At 44.2% G+C, this 20,857-nt stretch overlaps 1 pseudogene; it reads right to left on the reverse strand.

Annotated features, from left to right (window-relative positions):
- LOC127314866 (putative callose synthase 6) overlaps positions 1-9,252 on the reverse strand; it is a 39,066-nt pseudogene extending 29,814 nt beyond the window's left edge.
- Positions 9,253-20,857: the final 11,605 nt, after the last annotated feature.

Consider the following 20,857-nt stretch of genomic DNA (forward strand, 5'->3'; position numbering starts at 1 on the left):
TATCTCAGGGAGAAAATCAAGGAGTCGAACTAATCATACCTTGCTAGCAAGAAGGAAAAGCGGCCACTGAATTACGCTTGTGTCACCCACAAGTGATGGAACAGTCAATAAATCTCTCTCCCTAGAAGCAAACAGAAAAAAGTTTTAGAAACATATCAAGTTATCAACAAAAGGAGAAGATTAATACCAAAATCAAACCTGTTGCTTATTAAGTCTTCATCTCGTAAAGAGATGATAAATGCATTCCATGGGTCAGGGAACTTATCAATTTGCACTTTTTTGTCCTTCTGGTGAAAAGAGTTTACAAACGCATTAGAAAATGAAAAAATGAGCTATTGTGCCAAAAGAGTGGCAGAGAAAATATTGTAAGATAGTTTAGCAAAATTTGACCTCACGGCTCTTTGATTGACTACCATGTGAAGGCACAAGATTTTTACAAAAGGCTGTGGGGATTGCTTCAAATCTTAGTCTTAACATCCCAATGGTTCGGATCTGCAGGAAGGCAAGCATTCTGCAAACTTTACTAGCAGCAGCTAAAGCATCAAAACACCCTATTGTAAAAATGGCATGCTACCAACCTCACCCAAGTGGCTGATGGCGCCATTTACTCCACCACATATCGTGGAAAAAATAGCGTAGAATATCTGTGTATCGACGAAGTATATCTGTAGGAAATATAAAATGAGAACTTGCTATGGCCCCTCTGTACCCCCCACAGGCATGCACAAACACATGATATAATACGTACCATGACGTTTGGCGCCCATATGATGAAAATAACATCAAAATTATGCTGCACTGTGAATAATTAGCATCCTATCAGTGTTTGAACCTTATCGGAAGAATTACAGGTGACACTTCAATACTACAACATAATCTTACAGTATGGCAAGGGCAAAAGAGAAGACTTTCGTTCCAGAGACATAATACTCCTGGTAGGTTCGATTAGAGGAGAAATCTGCAACAATGATCACAACACAGAATAGTTTAAGTACACTTTGAATTTGAAGCTGCATAAGAAAAAAAAGGTTGGTTATACATGGCACATATAACAATGGAGGTATATATATGTGGCAGGTTAATCTCAATTACTGTTCGGATTAATTAATTGATGTAGCACTGGTTAGCAATTTGTTTTTAAGGAGCAGGGGTTAAAAATACATAAACATAATTGCCGAAGATTAGTATGTAAATGTAGTGCCTAGATTCTACCAACCTCAGAATAAAAACTGAAGGCAAGTTTGCATATAAGCAACAAAATCCAAAATGTTGTGTACCTATTTTATGAAGAAAAACATTAGTGATTGGAAAAGATGGTAAATTTGAAAGTTAGTATCAGGAAATTAAGAGACAAAGAGACTTACTTAAGAAGTGAAAACGTGTCCTCATACATGCCTTGAGCAACATACAATTTTGGCTGATAAGTAAACAACATGTGAGAACAACAACTACAATGATTTTTACTGAGTCATATAGATAGATTTCAATTATACCTGCATCCACCACAAAAAGAATCTAACAATGCGAGAATTTGAGCTTTGCAATGCCCTTCGAACCGGTGGAAATATGCAAAACAAGGCATTGAAAATGCTCGGAAACATGTAAAGAGCAACTGCACAATTGTAAATCGATTGACTCTTGAAATTTCCAATAAAAATGCTGAAGGTCTTGAGCAAGCCCGTTGGATTTTTAATAGAACTTGAGTATGTCGCTGGAAGTATTATCAACCAGACAGTAGCTACAATAAATTTTAGAACATGTCGTATCATCTGGGAGCACATCAGACTCCTCCAAGCATTCCCGATAAAAATTATCTCAAGAGTGGCTGAAAAAGTTTCCAGTTTTAGGAACTGTACAACATTGAAAAAGAGCCAACGAAATGTCATATTCTATTAAGATGACAAATTATATCCATACCTTGAAAGAAGTTTAGACATGCAGCTGTTATGAATATTGTCATAACCTTTCTGAAAACATTTGGTTCGAATATGACAGAAAGTGATCTAGGATGGCTCCATGCAATAATTATCATGGCCTAAGAGAAAAAAAGAAACACATGATATGCAAATAAGATTCCTGACGTATTTTGTTCAATGATAAAATTCATACCTGGAAAGCTAATATGTGAAAAGACCACATTCGATCAAAACTTCTGAAGAGATGCAAACAAGTACGAAATTCAACAAAATTTGTTTTTGACATCCTCTGTCTGCTAATTGAACGATCATGTTGCTGCGTAATGCACACATTTAAAATTAGTTTGATTATGATAAAATTATTTATTTTTTAAATGAATTTCTCAGAGATATGTATATAACCACTATAACATCTGTAGTTGTTGTAGGATCCCCAAAAAAGTCACGGGCTGGCTCCATTGGCCATCCTAGCTTGGAGCATTTCTCTGACCTGAAATGATTTGTTAGGTCCTACTGATAGGCAAAGCACAAAAACGAACTGTTAAAAGTAAACTTACCAAAAGTATTCATTCAAATCATCATAGTTTCTCCACTCTGAGTGGCTCGCGGAACCTTTCTTACTCAATGCAGCTTCATTTTGAATAACCCTGTAGATGGGTTCAATAACCACCTCTAGAAATGCATTATCACTCCCCTCTAGCTGGAAGAGTGGGTCAAAGGAACCGTCGTTTCTAGATATTATGTCATACAATTCCTTTGCCATCTAGATCATGAATTTAGGATAAAAAACATTCGTCAAGTTAGTCTATGTTTAAGAAGAAAAAAATGTGAAGTTCTAACAAAAGTTTTACATGCACCTCTACTTTCAAAAATATATCCCAAAATTGTCATTTCATAACAATTGATGCAAATTCGGTGCTACATGTTTCATTTGGAGTTTATGCCCATCAATAAGTTGGTTTCACGTTACGCCATTTACACTTGGCAAAAATTATGTTTTTTCCGGTGGCTACAGAATTGCTATGATGTAAAGTACTCTTGAATTCACACAACAAACATAGTATGTTTTATATAGTGTGGTACAGGTCTCCTGAAATAATCAGCTAATAATCTTCCTCAAAACCCTCATCACATGCATTTCCCACGTAAGTCTGTATGAAGTTCACCTTTACGTCACTCAAAAGCTTATATAGCTATATATGATGAAAATACTTGGGATTTACTGCCTTGTAGCAGTAGAGTACACCACAGTGCATGTTTAAAAAGGAACTTAACATACTAGAATTTCAATAAAACTTCAAAGAAAGTACAATTGAATGAAAAAATCGATTCAAGAATTGTTTTAACAGCCGAAATGTCATATGCAAGAACAATATTTCCACTTACATGGTGGAAGATATAACAAATGCATTCAGGCATAAAGCGAACATTGGAAGCTTCACCCCAAATCAGCAAATGTAGCCCTATGTAAAGAAGCTCTGATTGTTGTGTCGGGGCATTGATCGGAATTCTGCATGTAAATTCTTCACAGTTAACGAGGATAATAATTTCCAGCTGTACAACAGAAGGTTATATCACTTACTTGATGTTTGACACCAAATGCAGATTCCGACACCATGAAATATAATTTTCAAATAATTTATTTTCTAGGTGCCTCACCGTGTTACTATGTATCTGCAATTGATATTAGAAGATCATGAATCAGTTTAAAATGGACACTGATAGGAGCTTAAAACATTTGCAAAAGGGATCCACAAAATTGAATGGATTCAGAATTAGCGAAACAAATAAAGGTCACAGACAAGATTTACCACGTGATTTCGTCTTCCATCTGGGTCCACAATACCACTTCCTCTCATATCTATGTTTGCAAGCAGCAAAATAAGATGCTCCTTTTGATTTTCCACGTTACCTTTCTACAAAATATAAAGCCAAAATAGTATGAAATACCTAAACAAATAACAAAAACACCTTAGTGCCTAACCACCCGATACAAAACTAACATGTTACTTCTTGACTGCAGTAGTCTAAAATCCGCAGCTCCACTGACTCAAAAAACGCCTCACGTGATTCATGAACTTTTGTAGTCAACTTCTATATGTGCCAATTATTCAAACTACTAAACCGAAAATGTTTAGCAGAAAATATTTAGAAAGACAAAAACTTTAAAGGATGCAACTCATCACTATTCTCAAAGCCTAACTTGACCAGCTTGCTTAGTATTTTTGTTCATATTCGCCTTCCCAGTTTATTCCCCTGACCCATTGTATATTCCCTGTCACTCTAGTATATATTCCCATTTGCAATATAATTTTACTTTTGTGGCCTCGATCTCCTCTGCAGTTTTCAGTCAGGAAAAGTAAATAGAAAACCAGAAGTTTCAAGATCATGTGTAGTCATGAAAGATTTGATCACATTATAGTCTAGAATATAATATAAGTATTTCTAATTTTCTACCTGGAATCCGAATGTTTTCCATAACCAGTCAAACAAGTCCTGAATTATAGGTCCATTAGTTTGATCTTCAGGCCTGGTAGTCATATCTAGCCTCGGTGTTGGAAGGCTCTCCATCTTGCGAATAAGCTCCACTGCTGCTTTTATCTGCAGTTTTCAAGGCCAAGAAAATAATTCAATCAACATATCTATTAAATAAGTAGTCTGCATGATAGAATATATGATCTTACCTCGGGTATTTCCATTATAGGTTGTGTGGGACTAGAAATATTAAGTGGTAAAATATTATAATTTGACACAGAAGCGGTCTCCTTTTCAACACCTTCAGGGTACTCTTCAATCTGCAAAAAAGATGTTCCAAGCTATTATGTTTAATGATTTGCAAGTTATGAAGATGAAGCAGTATGTTGCAACTATTTGATATTGCCGATGTAGAACCTCAGATTTTTTTGGTGTCATGCAATTTAGCACGTCTTGAAGTACAGATGCAGTTTGAAAGAGTCCAACCATCTCACTATGTCATACACAAAAAAGTGAACAGATATTATGATGATATTTTTATCAGAAGATTGTTAAGGAAATGTACACTGAAGCTTACGGTCTTCTCATGTTAAGCCCCTCATTGATATTCTCCTTGCAGTACTGCTCATAGAATATTTTCATCTCAGCTCCATCAGTCGGCGCAAGCATTCGCTTTGTCTCTTGTTCATCCTGCCACATCAACCAAGTGTTCAGCCACTAATAACAACAGTACAGCAATCAACCAAGTGTACAGCCACCTGAGATGGTGAATTCAATATTATCTCCCATCCGTAATTTCTTTATGGCCTGCATACAATGGGACAAGGAGAGGACTGAGGCAGTAGACAATCTGGGGAGAGCATTCCTTTGGAAAGGGCGAAAAGAAGTGCTTGGAGGCGAATGGCTGGTGACCTGGGACTATGTCACGCTCCCAAAGAAGCAAGGAGCTCTCGGAATTAAAAACCTACACATACGCAATATGGCCCTAATGGAAAATTTGACCACTAAATTACTGTCTACAGGAGAAGGCCCATGCTTTGGATGGCTCTCACGCTGGTACATGCAGGATAGCATACCAATACACCAGCACCGGAGCGGTGACATCACAATTCCAGGATCAAAATCTAACCATTCAGCTTCTACATCCCTTAACAAACACAGCGCAGCTACAATTGGAAATGCTACAGGGATACTTGGAAGAACATCCACTGCAGTTATCGCAAAGGTGACAACAGATTACTGCTCACCACTGGGAAAAAAAAACCTTCTACTGCTGATTACTACAAACTGCTACTAAGTGACAGAGGGTAACATTGGCCGATCTGCCTACTGCGTGCCTACTGGGCCTTTGGAGAATGAGGAATGATCGTATCTTCAAGAACAAAGCCGTATATAGGCAGAGGCTGCTGAGAACCATTATCGATGAGCTGAAACTTTGGTCACAGCTATCAGGAAAAAATCAAGAAAGTCTGAAATCAAGAAACTGTGGTCAGAGCTGAAACATTATCGATGATCTGAAACTCGCCTTTACCTTCTTTGAATCAAAAAACAAAAATGTTCTCCGCTGTTTAGCTCTAGTCATAGTAATTGTTCTGCTGGAGCTGTACGCCTGTACGCTTTGTTCTTTTAGAATTTAGGGGTTTGTCGTATGTTCTGTTACCCCTGTGGCTGTGGGAGGGTGATAAACCTGGCTTTTGCATACTATAATATAGCCAGGGATCTGTAAAAACTCTGTCTGACGTTTTGGTTTTAATGAAATCGGGATAGGTAATAGCACACGATGAGGAGAGCTTCGACTAAATAACATGATGATATCGTCAACTGGGCGTAATAAATCAAGGTAAATAGATGCATAGATTGCATGTTATGCCCTCCATCCGTCGGAGTAGGTAATTTTGATGTGGTTTTGAGCTTAGAGTTCCAACATAATGCGCATACCCTAATCCTTCTTGACAGGTCGGTTTTCAGCTCCGAAACTCCAGGCCCAGTTGATCTTGGATCCATGAGGTACAGCTTGTCGCGTGCAGCAATACGGCCTAGATGAGCAGAGTATCAAGAAATCAGACAGATTTTATGAGGAGCAAATTCTAAAACAACTAACATTAGTACAGATGAATTTTTTTTATGCACAGAGGGAAAACAGTACAGAGAGGATCGCCCGGCAACGTTAAGCGAAGCATCGAGAAAAAGGGAGAGCAAAACTCAAGCGAGAGTAAGAACTTAGAGCATGTCTAACAGGCCCTTATTTTTTCGCCCCGTATAACACGAGTAGAGGGCCCTGTATCCGGGTTTCGCCGGCCAAAAACTCGGGCGAGCTAGCAGAGCCCGTATCCCCACCCCGTAAAACAGAATATTCTGTTTTACGGGGTGGGGATACGGGCTCTGCTAGCTCGCCCGAGTTTCTGTTTTACGGGGTGGGGATACGGGCTCTGCTAGCTCGCCCGAGTTTTTGGCCCCTCAAAACAGGGTTTTTTGACAAATTGCATATTAGAACCAACACACCATTCACATAAAATAAATGTTTTACATCACACAATAATCGTCTTAATTATTACAATAATGTTTCTCGGAAATGTCAACAAATGTTCTAATGGAAGAATTAAACAAATAACAAATGTTTCACACATACAACAAATAGGAAATGAATGTTTCACACATACAACAATGGGAAATGAATGTAAAAAATCATTGGCCATGCAACTGCCAATGGTGATCAATCAGATCTTGGGTGAGCTGGTGATGAGTCTCGGCATTTTCAATGCCTCGATGAGCTGCAAGAAAAGCTTCAAGCCGATCAGGGTTCCTCTCGGGCTGCACTCGGGTGCCAACATTGTCATAGAAACATGGCAAGTTTAAACCTCTTTCATCTTCAATGATCATGTTGTGAAGAATCACACAACATGTCATGACATCAACAAGAGTTTCCTTGTCCCAAAACCTAGCAGGACCCCTGACAATTGCAAACCTTGCTTGAAGGACACCAAAAGCTCTCTCAATATCCTTGCGGCATGCCTCTTGATTTCTGGTGAAGCAAGCTTCCTTTCTTGTCAAAGGCCTGTCCTTTTTCTCTTTTATGGACTTGACAAGGGTTGCATAGTTAGGGTAAATACCATCTGTGAGATAGTACCCCATGGTGTACTCATTGTTCATAACTTTGTAGTTACAAGGTGGAGCATCACCCTTAACTAGTCTTTTAAACAAAGGGGATCTATTCAAGATGTTGATGTCGTTGAGTGTCCCCGGCAATCCAAAAAAAGCATGCCAAATCCATAAGTCTTGAGAGGCCACAGCTTCAAGAACAATGGTAGCATCACGGCTTTTGCCACAATACATGCCATGCCATGCTTTTGGACAATTTTTCCATGTCCAATGCATGCAATCCAAACTACCAAGCATCCCCGGCCACCCCCTCTTTTCATTGATCTCCATGAGCCTTTTTGTATCATCCTCATTTGGAGCTCGGAGATACTTCTCTCCATACAACTTGATCACCATCTTGGCAAACATACGCACGCAATCCGTGGTTGTTTGCACACCAATGCGAAGGTACTCATCGGTATAATCTGCTGGTATACCGTATGCAATAACCCTCATGGCGGCAGAAATTTTTTGGTATGGGCTAAATCCCATGACTTGGGCAGCATTTCTTCTTTGCTTGAAATAATCGCAATTTGCCTCGCAATCTTTGACGATTTTCTCGAACAAAGTCCTACGCATTCGGTACCGTCTACGGAAGAGGCGGGGAGGATAGGTCGGTACCTCGGCGAAGTAATCTTGCATCAGCTGCTCGTGGCCGAGCGCGCGGTTCCGCGGAATGCACATACGCCCCATCACGGATCCTTTCCGCTGATCCAGCAGCTTCAAGCGGTCCTCCGTTTGCTTCAAGCCGAACAGCAGCACCATCATCTCCGTCTCGTCGTCGTTGAGCAACTCGTCGATATCGGAATCATCCGACGACGACCAATCGGTGGACGTCGCGTCCAAATCCGCCATGTGCACATCCTCCGAAACCATCTACCACGGTGTACCATACATCAGCCCCAAATCCGACCAATTTACCGGCGGCAACGAAGAAGAACGCGGCGGAATACTCACCGAGGTGCGGCGGAGGTGCGGCGGGCGTGCGGCGGTGCGGACGGACGCGGAACTTCGGCGGGGGTGCGGCGGGGGTGCGGCGGAGGTGCGGCGGGCGTCGAAGAACCTCGACGAGGCTGGGCGGACGGCGGAGGGGCACGGATCTGACGGATTGCGGCGGCGGCGCGCGCGTGGCGGCGGCGGCGCGCGGGGGAAAACGGGTGGGGGGAACTGAAATGTCCGCGCGCGCTTTCGGAATTGGGATGCTGGCTTCGCCCACTATCCCCGCTCCTACCCCGCACAAGTAGGGGGCGAGGACCCGCCCCGTACTCGAAAACAGCAAAAAACGATTCGGGGGCCGTTTTTACGGGGCGTGCTAGACGGCCGGGTAGACGCGAAACCCTCAAACCGGCGGTTATTATACGGGTTTGCCCCTTTTACGGGGTCTGTTAGACCTGCTCTTACAGAGCAAAGCAACGCGTGGATTTTGCGGCTCGATCTGCTTGGCCACATCAAGAATGTCGTTGATCTGTTTAATGAGGCACGGCACCTGAATGCCGCTCGAATCGCCGGCGAGCACCGAGTGCAGATGCGTGCTGCTCAGCATCTCTGTGCTCGAGTAGGGGATGCCGGTTGTGGGCGGCTCGCCGGGAGGGGGATAGGGCTGCTCCATGGAGCGCAGAGGTGGAGAGGAGACTAAGGAGGAGGAGGAGGAGGAAGACAGAGCATCTCAATAATACTGGAGAGCCGAGCGAAGTCATGGGGTGCCTGCCTTTTTCGACAAACGGAACAGGCGGGCTTTTCTCACGAAATATGGGAACTCTTCACATGGATGATAGAGGGGAATCGCGCGAAAACTCTAGAAAAAGGCCGACCTCTGAGAAGGGAAGAGACTTTCTCCGCGCGCGACACGTGGTTGAACGTGGGGCGCGGAATTTGCCGGTGGACTTCCTCCGCGCTCGACACGTGTTGCTTTCTGGTGATTTTGCGAACCGTCCACTTCTCGTAACGGGTCCGCTTCTCACTTAACGGGTTTACAGGGACCCGTTTCGCGTCTGCCTTTATCTCCGTTTTTTCCCTTATTCTTCTTCTGTCGTCTGGGCTGGTCGTGGGTTCTGGTTCCTTCGGCTGGTCGTCTCGTCGGCGGCGCTGCTATTTTCCCTTCTCCTCCGTTGCTGTCGAGAACCTCTCGCAACTCATCGTCGGCGGACGTTTTTGCTGCTCCAGTGGTAAGCGCTGTCGCGTTTTTCTGCCTGCTTAGGGTTTCTAAGATCTTGGTTTTTCCCTTTGATTCGATTAGATCGAATCAGTATTTTCCCTTTGTATTTCCGGGCTGTGAGTTTTCTGGGGAATTAATGGGAGGGAGGTAGCACTTTCAAATGGAAAATATGCGGAAGGCGGATGCAGATGCGTTTTCTCTCAGTAAAGTCGTTCTTTTTTCATCGATTTCTTCCGCCTCTTCTTGGTTATACACTTTCTGAGTAACACTAGTTAGGGTTTGCCTTTGTCGGAGTAGCCGTATAATTCCACATTTCGTGGTTACATGCATCTGGATGAGCTGCTGAGTTTCACTATTTAGGGTTTCTTGGTCTTTTTTCTTGACGATTTACCCGCTCTGGATGAGCCGCTGAGTTTCCCGTGTCGTGTTGACATGCAGATTCGATGACTCTGGTGGTTCTTGTGGTTTCTATCTGTGTATTTTGTTGTACTGTTTGGTCTAGTTTTATCACACATCGTACCTGAACTATTTCTAGGGTTTGTCCAGTGGTTGTTCATAAGATGGTTTTGTACTTCTGTATGTCCACCCGTTTCTGTCTGGTACTTGCTGTCCTTTGTGTCTTGTACTTGTTCGTGTTTGACCTTGGTACTCGTGTGACAATTTGTTCTGTACTTGCGTAGCTTAGTCTATCGTACTTGTGCACGTATATCTCTTGTACTTGTGCACCTATATCTTTTGTACTTGTGCACGTATATCTCTTGTACTTGTGCACGTATATCTCTTGTACTTGTGCACCTATATCTCTTGTACTTGTGCACGTATATCTCTTGTACTTGTGCACGTATATCTCTTGTACTTGTGCACCTATATCTCTTGTACTTATGCACCTATATCTCTTGTACTTGTGCACCTATATCTCTTGTACTTGTGCACGTATATCTCTTGTACTTGTGCACCTATATCTCTTGTACTTGTGCACCTATATCTCTTGTACTTGTGCACCTATTTGTTGTAGAGTTTGTGCCGCTCTGTTACACGTCTTCGCCAGTGCATGCGTGTAAATTATGTTGCTTTCTTTTGGTTTGTTTGGTTGTCGATGTATTTGCGCCAAAGGCGCGTATCGTTTTAGACGTGTAGTGAAGATATGCAATTGCGACGACAAAGGTGGTTTCTGTTGTAATCTTTTTTTGTTGTCCTGTTTTTTCTAGTTTCGAAAGTGATAAGCTGCACACATTGTACCTGAACTAATTTTAGTGTTCTCCAGTGCTTGTTCAGGTTGGAAAAGATGGCAGATCCAGGTTTCCACTCTCGTGCTGATATTCCTGACCATCTTCGTGAAGCAGTCGATCGTCACATCTCAGATATGTTTCCTGGTGAAATGCATAATGATGTAAGGTTTTTTATTATGTCTTTTGATTTTTAATTATTGTGTTATTGTAAATTGCATTCTTAATTGTGTTTTTTATTTACAGTTACGTTCTAAGCTGAAAGAAATGTGGAAGACTATCTTCATTTCGTCGATGATAAGAACGGGACGTGGTCTTGCTGATCAGATGCGTGATATGGTTTCTCTTTTGTCAATTGAGTTGAAGAAGCAGCCATGTGCTTGCAAGAGAAAGGAGCCTGAAACTGAAAATGTTGTTGGAGGTAGTTCTGTGGCACAGAAGGGTGATGGCAATGCAGACACTGATTCTGATTATTGTCTTGAGGATTGTTGTCTTGAGCGTTCGGGGCCATGTACATGCAAGGAAAAGGAGCCTGAAACTGAAAATGTTGTTGGAGGTAGTTCTGTGGCTCAGGAGTATGATTCCTATGCAGACGGCGATTCTGATGATTGTCTTGATGACATAGGCATCCCAAATGGGCCTGCCGAATATAGTACCCGGGGTTTATTGAAGGCCCACTACCCGAAGAATAAGAAGATTCGGGAGCCCAAGATGCGTTTAAGGAAGAAATAGAGTTGTAATAGGAAGTGTTACTTGTAATCTGGCGGGATGAGTTAGAAACCGTCCCGAACTCTGTAAACTTGTACAACACGAATCCTTCGACTCCACCTCCTATATAAAGGGGGAGTCGAGGGACGAAGAATCAACCGAATCATTTTCTGCAAACCCTAGTTTTCACAATCGTCGAGTACTTTTCGGCTGAAACCTTCGAGATCTACTTACCCTCTACTTCTAACTAAACCCTAGCCTACAATCCATAGGCATTGACAAGTTAATCCCTTGTCAATTGGCGCCGTCTGTGGGAATTAGAGGCGTAAGGAGCTGATCTCGATGGCACGCTCAAGATCTTCGACATCGTCAACCGCAAGCAACACAATGGATCGAGGTAAACAGATCGCTACTGGTCTTGTCGATTTTGTTCCTCACCCACCCTCCCGTTTGGATGCATATGCGTATCTGGCGGAGCCCATGGAGATGACGTTCGGAAGGTTCCACTTTCGCGTCGAGAAGGAAGGATCGTATCGTGTCGAGATTCCGATTTCGTCGGGATCATCAGTGGCCGATTCAGATTTTTCAAGCTATGCATCGTCAAACGAGTCAGGAGAAGAAGAAACCTCGGCGACACGCTACGTCAGTATCAGAGCAAGAGAGAAACTCGCCAAGATCTTCAACGACATATCGTTTGAGTCATCTGCGGACTCGTATATAAGCGATGGCTCAAGCGATGTCGACAGTCATGACTTCATCGACAAATCTTTGACAGTGGGCAAGGTCTTCATCAGTCTCAACGACGATGTCACCAAACCCAACATAGATCTGAGTACAAAGTATCATCAGATTTACGCCATTGAAAATCAAGAAGAGACATCTGAGGCTTTCGACAGTTTGGGAAATCCATACGTCGATCCCTCCAATCTGCGACAAGGCTTGGGCAACAAATACGTCGGGCCAGAGCCGCGAGATAGAGTTCAACTTTCACAAGCACCCAGGGACAGAGCTGCGAGAGCAATGAACGGCACGTAACCAATGGCTACCACAGCCACACCGGAAGAATTGCAAGCATATCAATATAGGCTCGCACGAGCTGCCGAGGAATTGGAAAAACAGACTGAGTTGAACAGAGAAAGGAGGCAGCTTCTGCATCCAGCAGGAGAAGGGCAGATCTAAGTCGACAATCTAGAACTACGGGTGATAGCCATCGGGAGGCGCGGAACAGAGCAAGGTCAAGACTGCAACACATACCCGAAGCGGAAAGAGAGCACTTGGTTCAAAACCTCGACATGTCCTTTATGTCGATAGATACAAGAGGAAACATCATCCCTAAGACACCAGAGGCTGGGTATATGGCGACACATGCTTTTATCCTTGCATCTAAACCACCTCCGGGTGACCCAAGGGAAACACTGTACAATATGGCGGTAGCAGGAGTTGGAGCTATGGGGACAGCGTTTATATCAACGCCTCCCGAAGGAGTGGCAAGGCAAAATAGTCCGCGACCCGCAGCAGCAACAGCGGCAGCACCTGAAGGGCCAAGTGGAGCAAGAGACACAGCAGCACAAGCAAGAGTCGACAGAGCGCGGCAAAGCAGAAGGGATCATCGGCAATCCCCAGAACTTAACGACGAAGATATGTGCGGCTTACCATGCTTCACGAGGAGAGTCCGAAAACGCGAGTCCCTCGGGATTCAAGTTACCCGATAATTTCAAGAAATTCGACGGCCTTCAAGATCCAGAGGATTGGCTAGTCGACTATCTGGAGACGGTGAAGCTGACAGGAGGAACTAGGGCAACAGCCATGCAAAGCATCCAGGTGCACCTGAGTGGTGCCGCACGATCATGGATAAAGAAACTCGCTCCAGGATCCATCGACAGCTGGGAAAGTTTCGAGGACGTGTTCGTCAAGAACTTCAGATCCACGTGCAAAAAACCCGCATCGTTAGAGGAGTTGAGAGCGTGTCGACAAAAGCCGAGATGAGCCAATGAGAAAGTACATCCAGAGATGGAATATCATCAAAAACTCGGCAGAAAACATATCGACGAGAGAGCAATAGATGCGTTTGTCGCGAGGAGTCGGCGTGGAGACTTTGTCGAGTATTTGGGAAGGACCATTCCACGTACTTTATCCGCGTTTTTGGATATTGCAAATAAATGGGCAGATGGTGATGACGATGGCAAAAACAAACGACACAGGTCGCCAGAGGAGGACCGTGGTCGAAACTATCAACCGAGGCGAAGATCTCCTCGGACGTACCAGAACTACGACGCCCCGAGACAAATTTCGGCAGGTTTTCGGACAAATACAGGAGGCAACAGAGATGATTACCGAGAGAAGCGGTGAACAGCGAGGTGATAATAGGGATGATTCACGCAACAGGCAAAATAGTGGGCCGAGGTTTCCAAGACCTTTCGTGTCCCCGAGGAAATGCTTTGAACGGACCGTGCCGGATGCACTTCTTCCTCGACGACAACGGGAAAAGACAGTCGGGGCACTGCAGAAAGACTGTCGAAATTTTCGTGCAATGTTCAGATACGCGAGAAAATGCTCACGCTCGAGCAGCACGAGAGAAACCCTCGGGAGCCTAGGAGCGAGGTTCATCTACCGCCACCTCCCGCGATTACAGAGGACAATCGACACCAGCTAAGAATAGCGGCAGCACCTGCACCACCACCCTATGTTGATCCTAACTCCAACGGAGCGGTGTCAATGATTCAGAAGGGAAGGCCGTCCAATAGAGCTCAAAAAGTAATCTCACGACGGTGTTTATGGCGGAGAAAATGCCTCCACCAACAGTTGAGTACCTTAATTGGTCGGGACAAGATATCGGCTTCACAATAGCAGATCATCCGCAGCAAGTTCCTCGACCAGGGCAGTCAGCACTTATTCTGCCGGCGATTATCGCAGGATTTGATGTCTCTCGAGTGTTCATAGACGGCGGCAGCAGCTTGAACCTCATGTATGCAGAATACATTGAGGAAGATGAACATATCCTTAGCAAACTTGAAACCAACAGACACAAGATTCCACGGCATCACACCAGAGAAACCAAGTTATCCATTGGGAAAAATCAATCTCGATGTTCAATTTGGGACCCGAGAAAATTATAGAATCGAGAAGCTCGAATTTGAAGTCGTGGATTTTCCATCACAATACCACGCTCTGTTGGGACGACCAGCATATGCTAGATTTATGGCAGTACCACACTATACATACCTGTTGTGGAGGTTGCCCGGACCAAGAGGACCAATCACAGTCAAGGGAAGCTTTGCCTTAGCCGATAATTGCGACAAGGATTTTCACAGGTTGGCAGAAACTGTCGGGCTGCAAGCCGAGTACTTGGCGTCAAAAAGCATGACTGATTACGACGTCTTGCCCGGTATTTGGAAGGCCAAATAAAGAATCAACTTTCAACACAGAGAAAAATTCTAAGGAGGTGCAGATTCACCCGACAGATCCAAAAAAACGACATCTATCGCAAACGATATGGATATCGCATAGGAAAGTGCGCTCGTCAAGTTCCTCCGTGAGAACTGGAAAATCTTTGCATGGTGTCCAGCTGACATGCCAGGAGTACCCAGGGAACTTGCCGAGCACCACCTAAATTTGGATCCAACAGCGAAACCAATCAGACAACCTTTGCGGCGTTTTTCGGAACCAAACCGCAAAGCCATGCTTTCAGAAATAAATCGACTCGAAGAAGCTGGTTTTATCAGAGAAATATCTACAGAAGCCACATGGGTAGCTAACCCAGTGATGGTGCCGAAGAAAAACACGACAGTCCTTCGCATGTGCGTCGACTTTACGTGTCTCAATAAACATTGTCCTAAGGATCACTTTCCCCTCCCAAGGATCGATCAAATTATCGACTCCACGGCAGGTTGCGAACGTCTTTCCTTCTTGGATGCATACTCTGGTTATAACCAGATCAGATTAAAAGAAGATGATGAAGCCAAGACAGCGTTTATTACACCTTACGGCGTGTTTTGCTACAAAACAATGCCCTTTGGTCTAAAAAATGCGGGAGCAACATATCAGAGGATGATGCAGAAGTGTTTAGCAACACAGATCGGGAAAAACGTGCAAGTATACATCGATGATGTCGTCATAACATCAAAAAAGGGGACAACGTTGATCGAGGATCTCAAAGAAACTTTTGACAACCTCGACAAATTCTGCCTCAAACTGAACCCGACGAAGTGTTCTTTTGGCGTCCCAGCAGGAGAACTTCTGGGGTTTCTAGTTTCGGCAAGAGGGATTGAAGCAAACCCCGACAAAATACACCCCATAGTAACAATCAGAAAGCCAACAAACATGAAAGAAAAACAGCAGCTAAGCGGCGAGTCGCAGCTTTGAGCAGGTTCGTCGCCAGGTTAGGAGAAAAAGCGTTACCATTTTATGCGCTGATAAAACAAGGAGATAAATTCCAGGGGAACGAAGAGGCCGACAGAGCTTTCGAGGATCTGAAGCGAAAAATCTCGACACCACCAATCCTGGTGGCTCCAAAGGAAAAGGAACCTCTCCTACTGTATATTGCAGCCACGCCCCAAGTGGTTAGCACAGTATTAGTTGTCGAAAGAGAGGAAGAAGGGAAAATCCATGGAGTGCAGCGGCCAGTATACTTCGTGGAGCGAAGTCTTGTCACCTTCAAAACAAAGGTACCCTCGGTACCAAAAGCTAGCATATGGAGTGTTCACGACAGCACGAAAATTGCGCCACTATTTTTCGGCACACCCGATCATAGTGGTCAATGAAGCTCCCTTATCAAATATCTTGAATAACCCGGAAGCTACGGGTCGTGTCTCCCTTTGGGGAATAGAACTTTCCCTCGGGACATCACGTATGAAAAAAGAAAAGCAATAAAGTCGCAAATACTGCCAGACTTCATCGCAGAATGGATGGAGTTGCAAAATACAGGACCTCCAGATTTATCGAGAACTTGGACCATGAACTTTGATGGGTCCAAGAGACTAGAAGGAGCTGGCGCAGGAGTAGTACTCATATCACCTGAAGGCGACAAATTGAAGTACATCCTCCGGATGACGTTCCTTAACGCATCTAACAATGAAGCAGAATATGAGGCCCTCATACACGGGATGAAGATGGCAAAAGCCTGTGGAGCAACTCGATTAAAAATCTTTGGCGACTCACAGTTGGTGGCTCAGCAAGTTATGAACCAATGTGATGCAATCAATGATAGCATGATGGCATACAAGGAGGTGTACAACGAGCTTGAGAAGTTATTCGATGGATGCGAAGTAAATCATATTAGCAGGTTGAGCAACGACGAAGCCGACGTTCTTGCAAACATCGGGTCACAGTGCCTTCCAGTCCCGCCAGGTGTATTCTGGGAAGAGATAACAGAGAGATCCACTAAGCCAACAAAGTCAAAAAAGAAGGAGAAGAAACCCTCGGGGGCTGCCAAGGAAAAGCAAGAGGACGAAGAAGAGGATCAGGACTTGGTCATGGTGATACAGATACCGTGGATGCAGCCGTACATATCATACATCATGAGAAAAGAAATACCCGATGATCCAGTTGAAGCAAGGCGAGTAATTCGACGCTCCAAAGCTTTTACGGTGGTCAAGGGAGAATTGTATAAGCGAAGTATTTCAGGCGTTTTGCAAAGGTGCGTTACACCCGAAGAAGGAAGAATAATCCTGAAGGATGTACACGAAGGAATATGTGGCCACCACGCAAGTAGTCGAGCTATCGCAGCCAAGGTTTTTCGGGCAGGATTCTACTGGTTGACAGCAATCGAAGACGCCAAGGACATAGTAAGAACTTGCGACGCATGTCAAAGGTTCGCCGCAAAACCTCACTCTCCAGCAGCAGAGCTAGCACCAATACCATTGTCGTGGCCCTTTGCTCAATGGGGACTTGATATGGTGGGTAAGTTACACAAATCCTGGCCAGGAGGAAAGGAGTACATGCTAGTAGCTGTCGATAAGTTTACAAAGTGGATAGAAGCGAAGCCGATAAATTCACCAGATGGAGCATCCGCGATAAAATTCGTAAAAGGCCTCGTCTTCAGATTTGGAGTGCCCCACAGCATCGTCACGTACAACGGCAGCAACTTCACATCCCATGAATTCAAAGATTATTGCGAAGAGGTGGGTATTAAGCTGAACTTTGCGTCAGTTGCACATCCTCAAACCAATGGGCAAGTCGAGAAAGCCAATGGCATCATCTGCAATGGTATCAAGAAGCGCTTGTTAGGACCACTGGAAAAAGCTCGACATACCTGGCCAGAAGAACTACCAAGCGTGTTGTGGAGCATCCGAACAACACCAAACACAAGAACGCAGAAACTCCGTTTTTCCTGGTTCATGGAGCAGAGGCAGTACTACCAATCGAGATAGAGCACAACTCTCCACGTGTCGCTGAATATGATGAAGAAACGTCGAGAAGAGTGCTAGAAGACGACGTCGACACACTTGATGAAGCTCGAGATGAAGTATTATCTCGGGTAACCAAATATCAACAGGACTTGAAGAATTACCACAGTCGACGTTTGCGGCCAAGATCTTTTCAGGTGGGAGACCTAGTTCTTCGGCTCACGCAAAAAAGTCATGAAAAACTCGAGTCACCATGGCTTGGCCCTTACATTGTCACGGAAGTAATTGGAGGAGGAGCATACAGAATAAAGGACAAAAAGACAGGGTGGAGGAGCCAAACCCCTGGAACGTGGCGCAACTTAGGCGTTTTACGCCTAGAGTCAAAATATAGTCTTTGTAAAGCTTCAATGTACTGAAACGCCCGCGAAGTTTTCAGACGCACTCTTTTCCTTTTTCGGGGCACCGAGTGGGGCCGGAGAAGGTTTTTAATGAGGCGGGCTCGCGGTGCTGCAATATAATAAAGATAGTGACAATATAACTTTTCTTCTTTATCGACATGACCAAAGTCTTCGCTCAGACGAATTTCAATATAGTTCATCAACAAAAGGAAAAACTTGCCTTGGTATTCAAATACCTCGTGAGTCAACAAAAATACAAAATAGTACTCAATAAAAAGCTTGGGGGCTCATATTCGCCTTAAATATATAAATGCCTTGGTTCAAAACCTCGCAAGTATACAAATATAGTAAAGAGTCACCGAAACACTCGGGGCTAAACAAACAGAGAAATATAATGATTGCTTTACAATATAGTCGTGGATTACAAAGAAAAAATATCTACAAGAAGAAACTAACTAGTCTTGATTCAATATGTCATCAAGAGTAACCCTGTTTTCCTCGGGAGCAGCACCAAGAAAATCGGCATAATGGCCATCGGCAAAAAGTCGGCATCCATCCGAAGTAGGTCCTCAATCATTTCTTCGGCTATAGGCGTAACCTTCGTGTTAATCCTGTCAACACCAACTCTCCGACGTTTTACTTTTGGTGAACTTTCTCGACAACCTGGGTAAGGTCAAGCTTCGAGTGGCAGATTTGGAGCATGATAAGAGCAAATCAGCGCCAGCTACTAGTTGAGCCTTGACAAAATCATGGATACTGCGAGCATCCTTGAACCTTTCCATCAATTCAGGAAGAGTTTTTGGTTGGACGTTCGAGGAAACATGGAGTTGTAAACCATGGACAAGGTCTTGGTACAGAAGTCAAGGAAATCGCGAGTTTGAGAGGCGCGATCTTGAAATCGACAATTTGGCGGGTCCTCTCTGGGGTAGCCCAAAACAACGAACCATGGTCCAGGGAAAGATTAACAAGGAGGGTTGTCCTAGCATTTACCCTCTCTTCCTCGGCAGCAGCATCAACAAAGGCACCTATCAAAACAAAGAAGTGGAAACCTCTAAGAAACAATAGCATGAAGATAAAGAATATCACGGACGAAACAGGCATACCCGAGCATATCTGCACTGGCTTCATTCATTAATTCGAGCATGAAATTTTCTCGAGTAGTTGCCTTTTCAGCCTCGGAAGCAGCAATTTCCTTAGCAGCCACGGCTTCGTGAGCTTGTTGAAGAGCAATTTTTTCGGCTTCGGATGACTTACGAGATTGCTCCATCATCACAAGTGTTTGCTTCTTCGCATATTGAAGTTGTTGCCGAAGTTCATCCAGTTCTTGCGACAAGGTATCGTCGATGTGAGCGGTATCACCAAAAGCTTTCCTCGCGGGAAGAAGAAGGCGAAACATTGGAAGGAGCAGAAGATGGAGTATAGTTATCAAATATCAACTGAAAAATAAACAAGACAACATCAAATAACAAGCAAAGATAGAAGTCTTCATTAATCTCTTGGAATAATTACAAGGGCATTACAGTGGAGTTAAGAAAGTACGTGTCGCCAAATGACTACTTTGGCGACGAAGCAAAAAACGAGAAGAAAAACAGAGGCATGCAACTAGACCTCCGGCCTCGAGGAGCTAGGAGTTGAAGCTGGCTTGATCCCCGGATACGCCAAGATCTTCTTCGTGTTGGGCTTGGCCGCCTTGATCAGCGACCTCCATCTTGACTGCTCTATCTGATCGGTGTCGCCAACCTTCATCCAATCAAGCGTCTCGTTGGCTGTCGGCAACCAGGGCAACAAGATTTCGGCAAGAACCTTCATATTCTCCTGACGCATCTTCAATCCCAGGTCTTCCGACGAATTGAAAAGCTTGGCAAGGGCAAGGAAAGTCGAAGGTTCCTCTTTCTTCGGGAAGAAGTAGGGGAATAACGCCGACAAACTTGCACTGGCATTGGCCACGCCTTCGCGAATTTCACGCCCATGAAATTCCAGAAGAGAAAGTGCGTCAAGAAGAGGGTCCTTGACGGGATTTTCCAAGTCAAAATCTTGGTCTGTTTGGGCTGCCACATGAGACCGAACATTAGTCGAAAACCAAGAAACAGGACGTACAATAAAACAGAAGGGATGGATGATATTACTTAGCGTACGTCGACTTTGCGACTTCAAGCGCTTGATGATATCTTGCTCACGTGCAGCTTGTGCAGTTTTACGCTCATTCAAGGCAGATTCAGCATCTGTGAGACTTTTCTGCAACGCTTCAACACTAGCAGCTTTCACCTTGGCTTCATCAGCCTCGGCCTTGGCTTCACTAGCAGCAAGTTCAGCTTTCTTGCGAGCCGCCTCACTTTGCTCGAGTTTTTGAGCAAGTGCGTCGACACGTTCGTTGGCCTCTGAAAGTTTTTCTGTCGAGATATGAAAAAGAAAGAAAAGAAAGATCAAAAAATAGCGACAAGCAACAGGAATAGAAAGTCAAAGAAAAATAGCAAGTATAAAAGTCGTTACCTTCGGC

Source organism: Lolium perenne, chromosome 7, assembly GCF_019359855.2.
Source record: "Lolium perenne isolate Kyuss_39 chromosome 7, Kyuss_2.0, whole genome shotgun sequence".
NCBI classification, from domain to species: domain Eukaryota; kingdom Viridiplantae; phylum Streptophyta; class Magnoliopsida; order Poales; family Poaceae; genus Lolium; species Lolium perenne.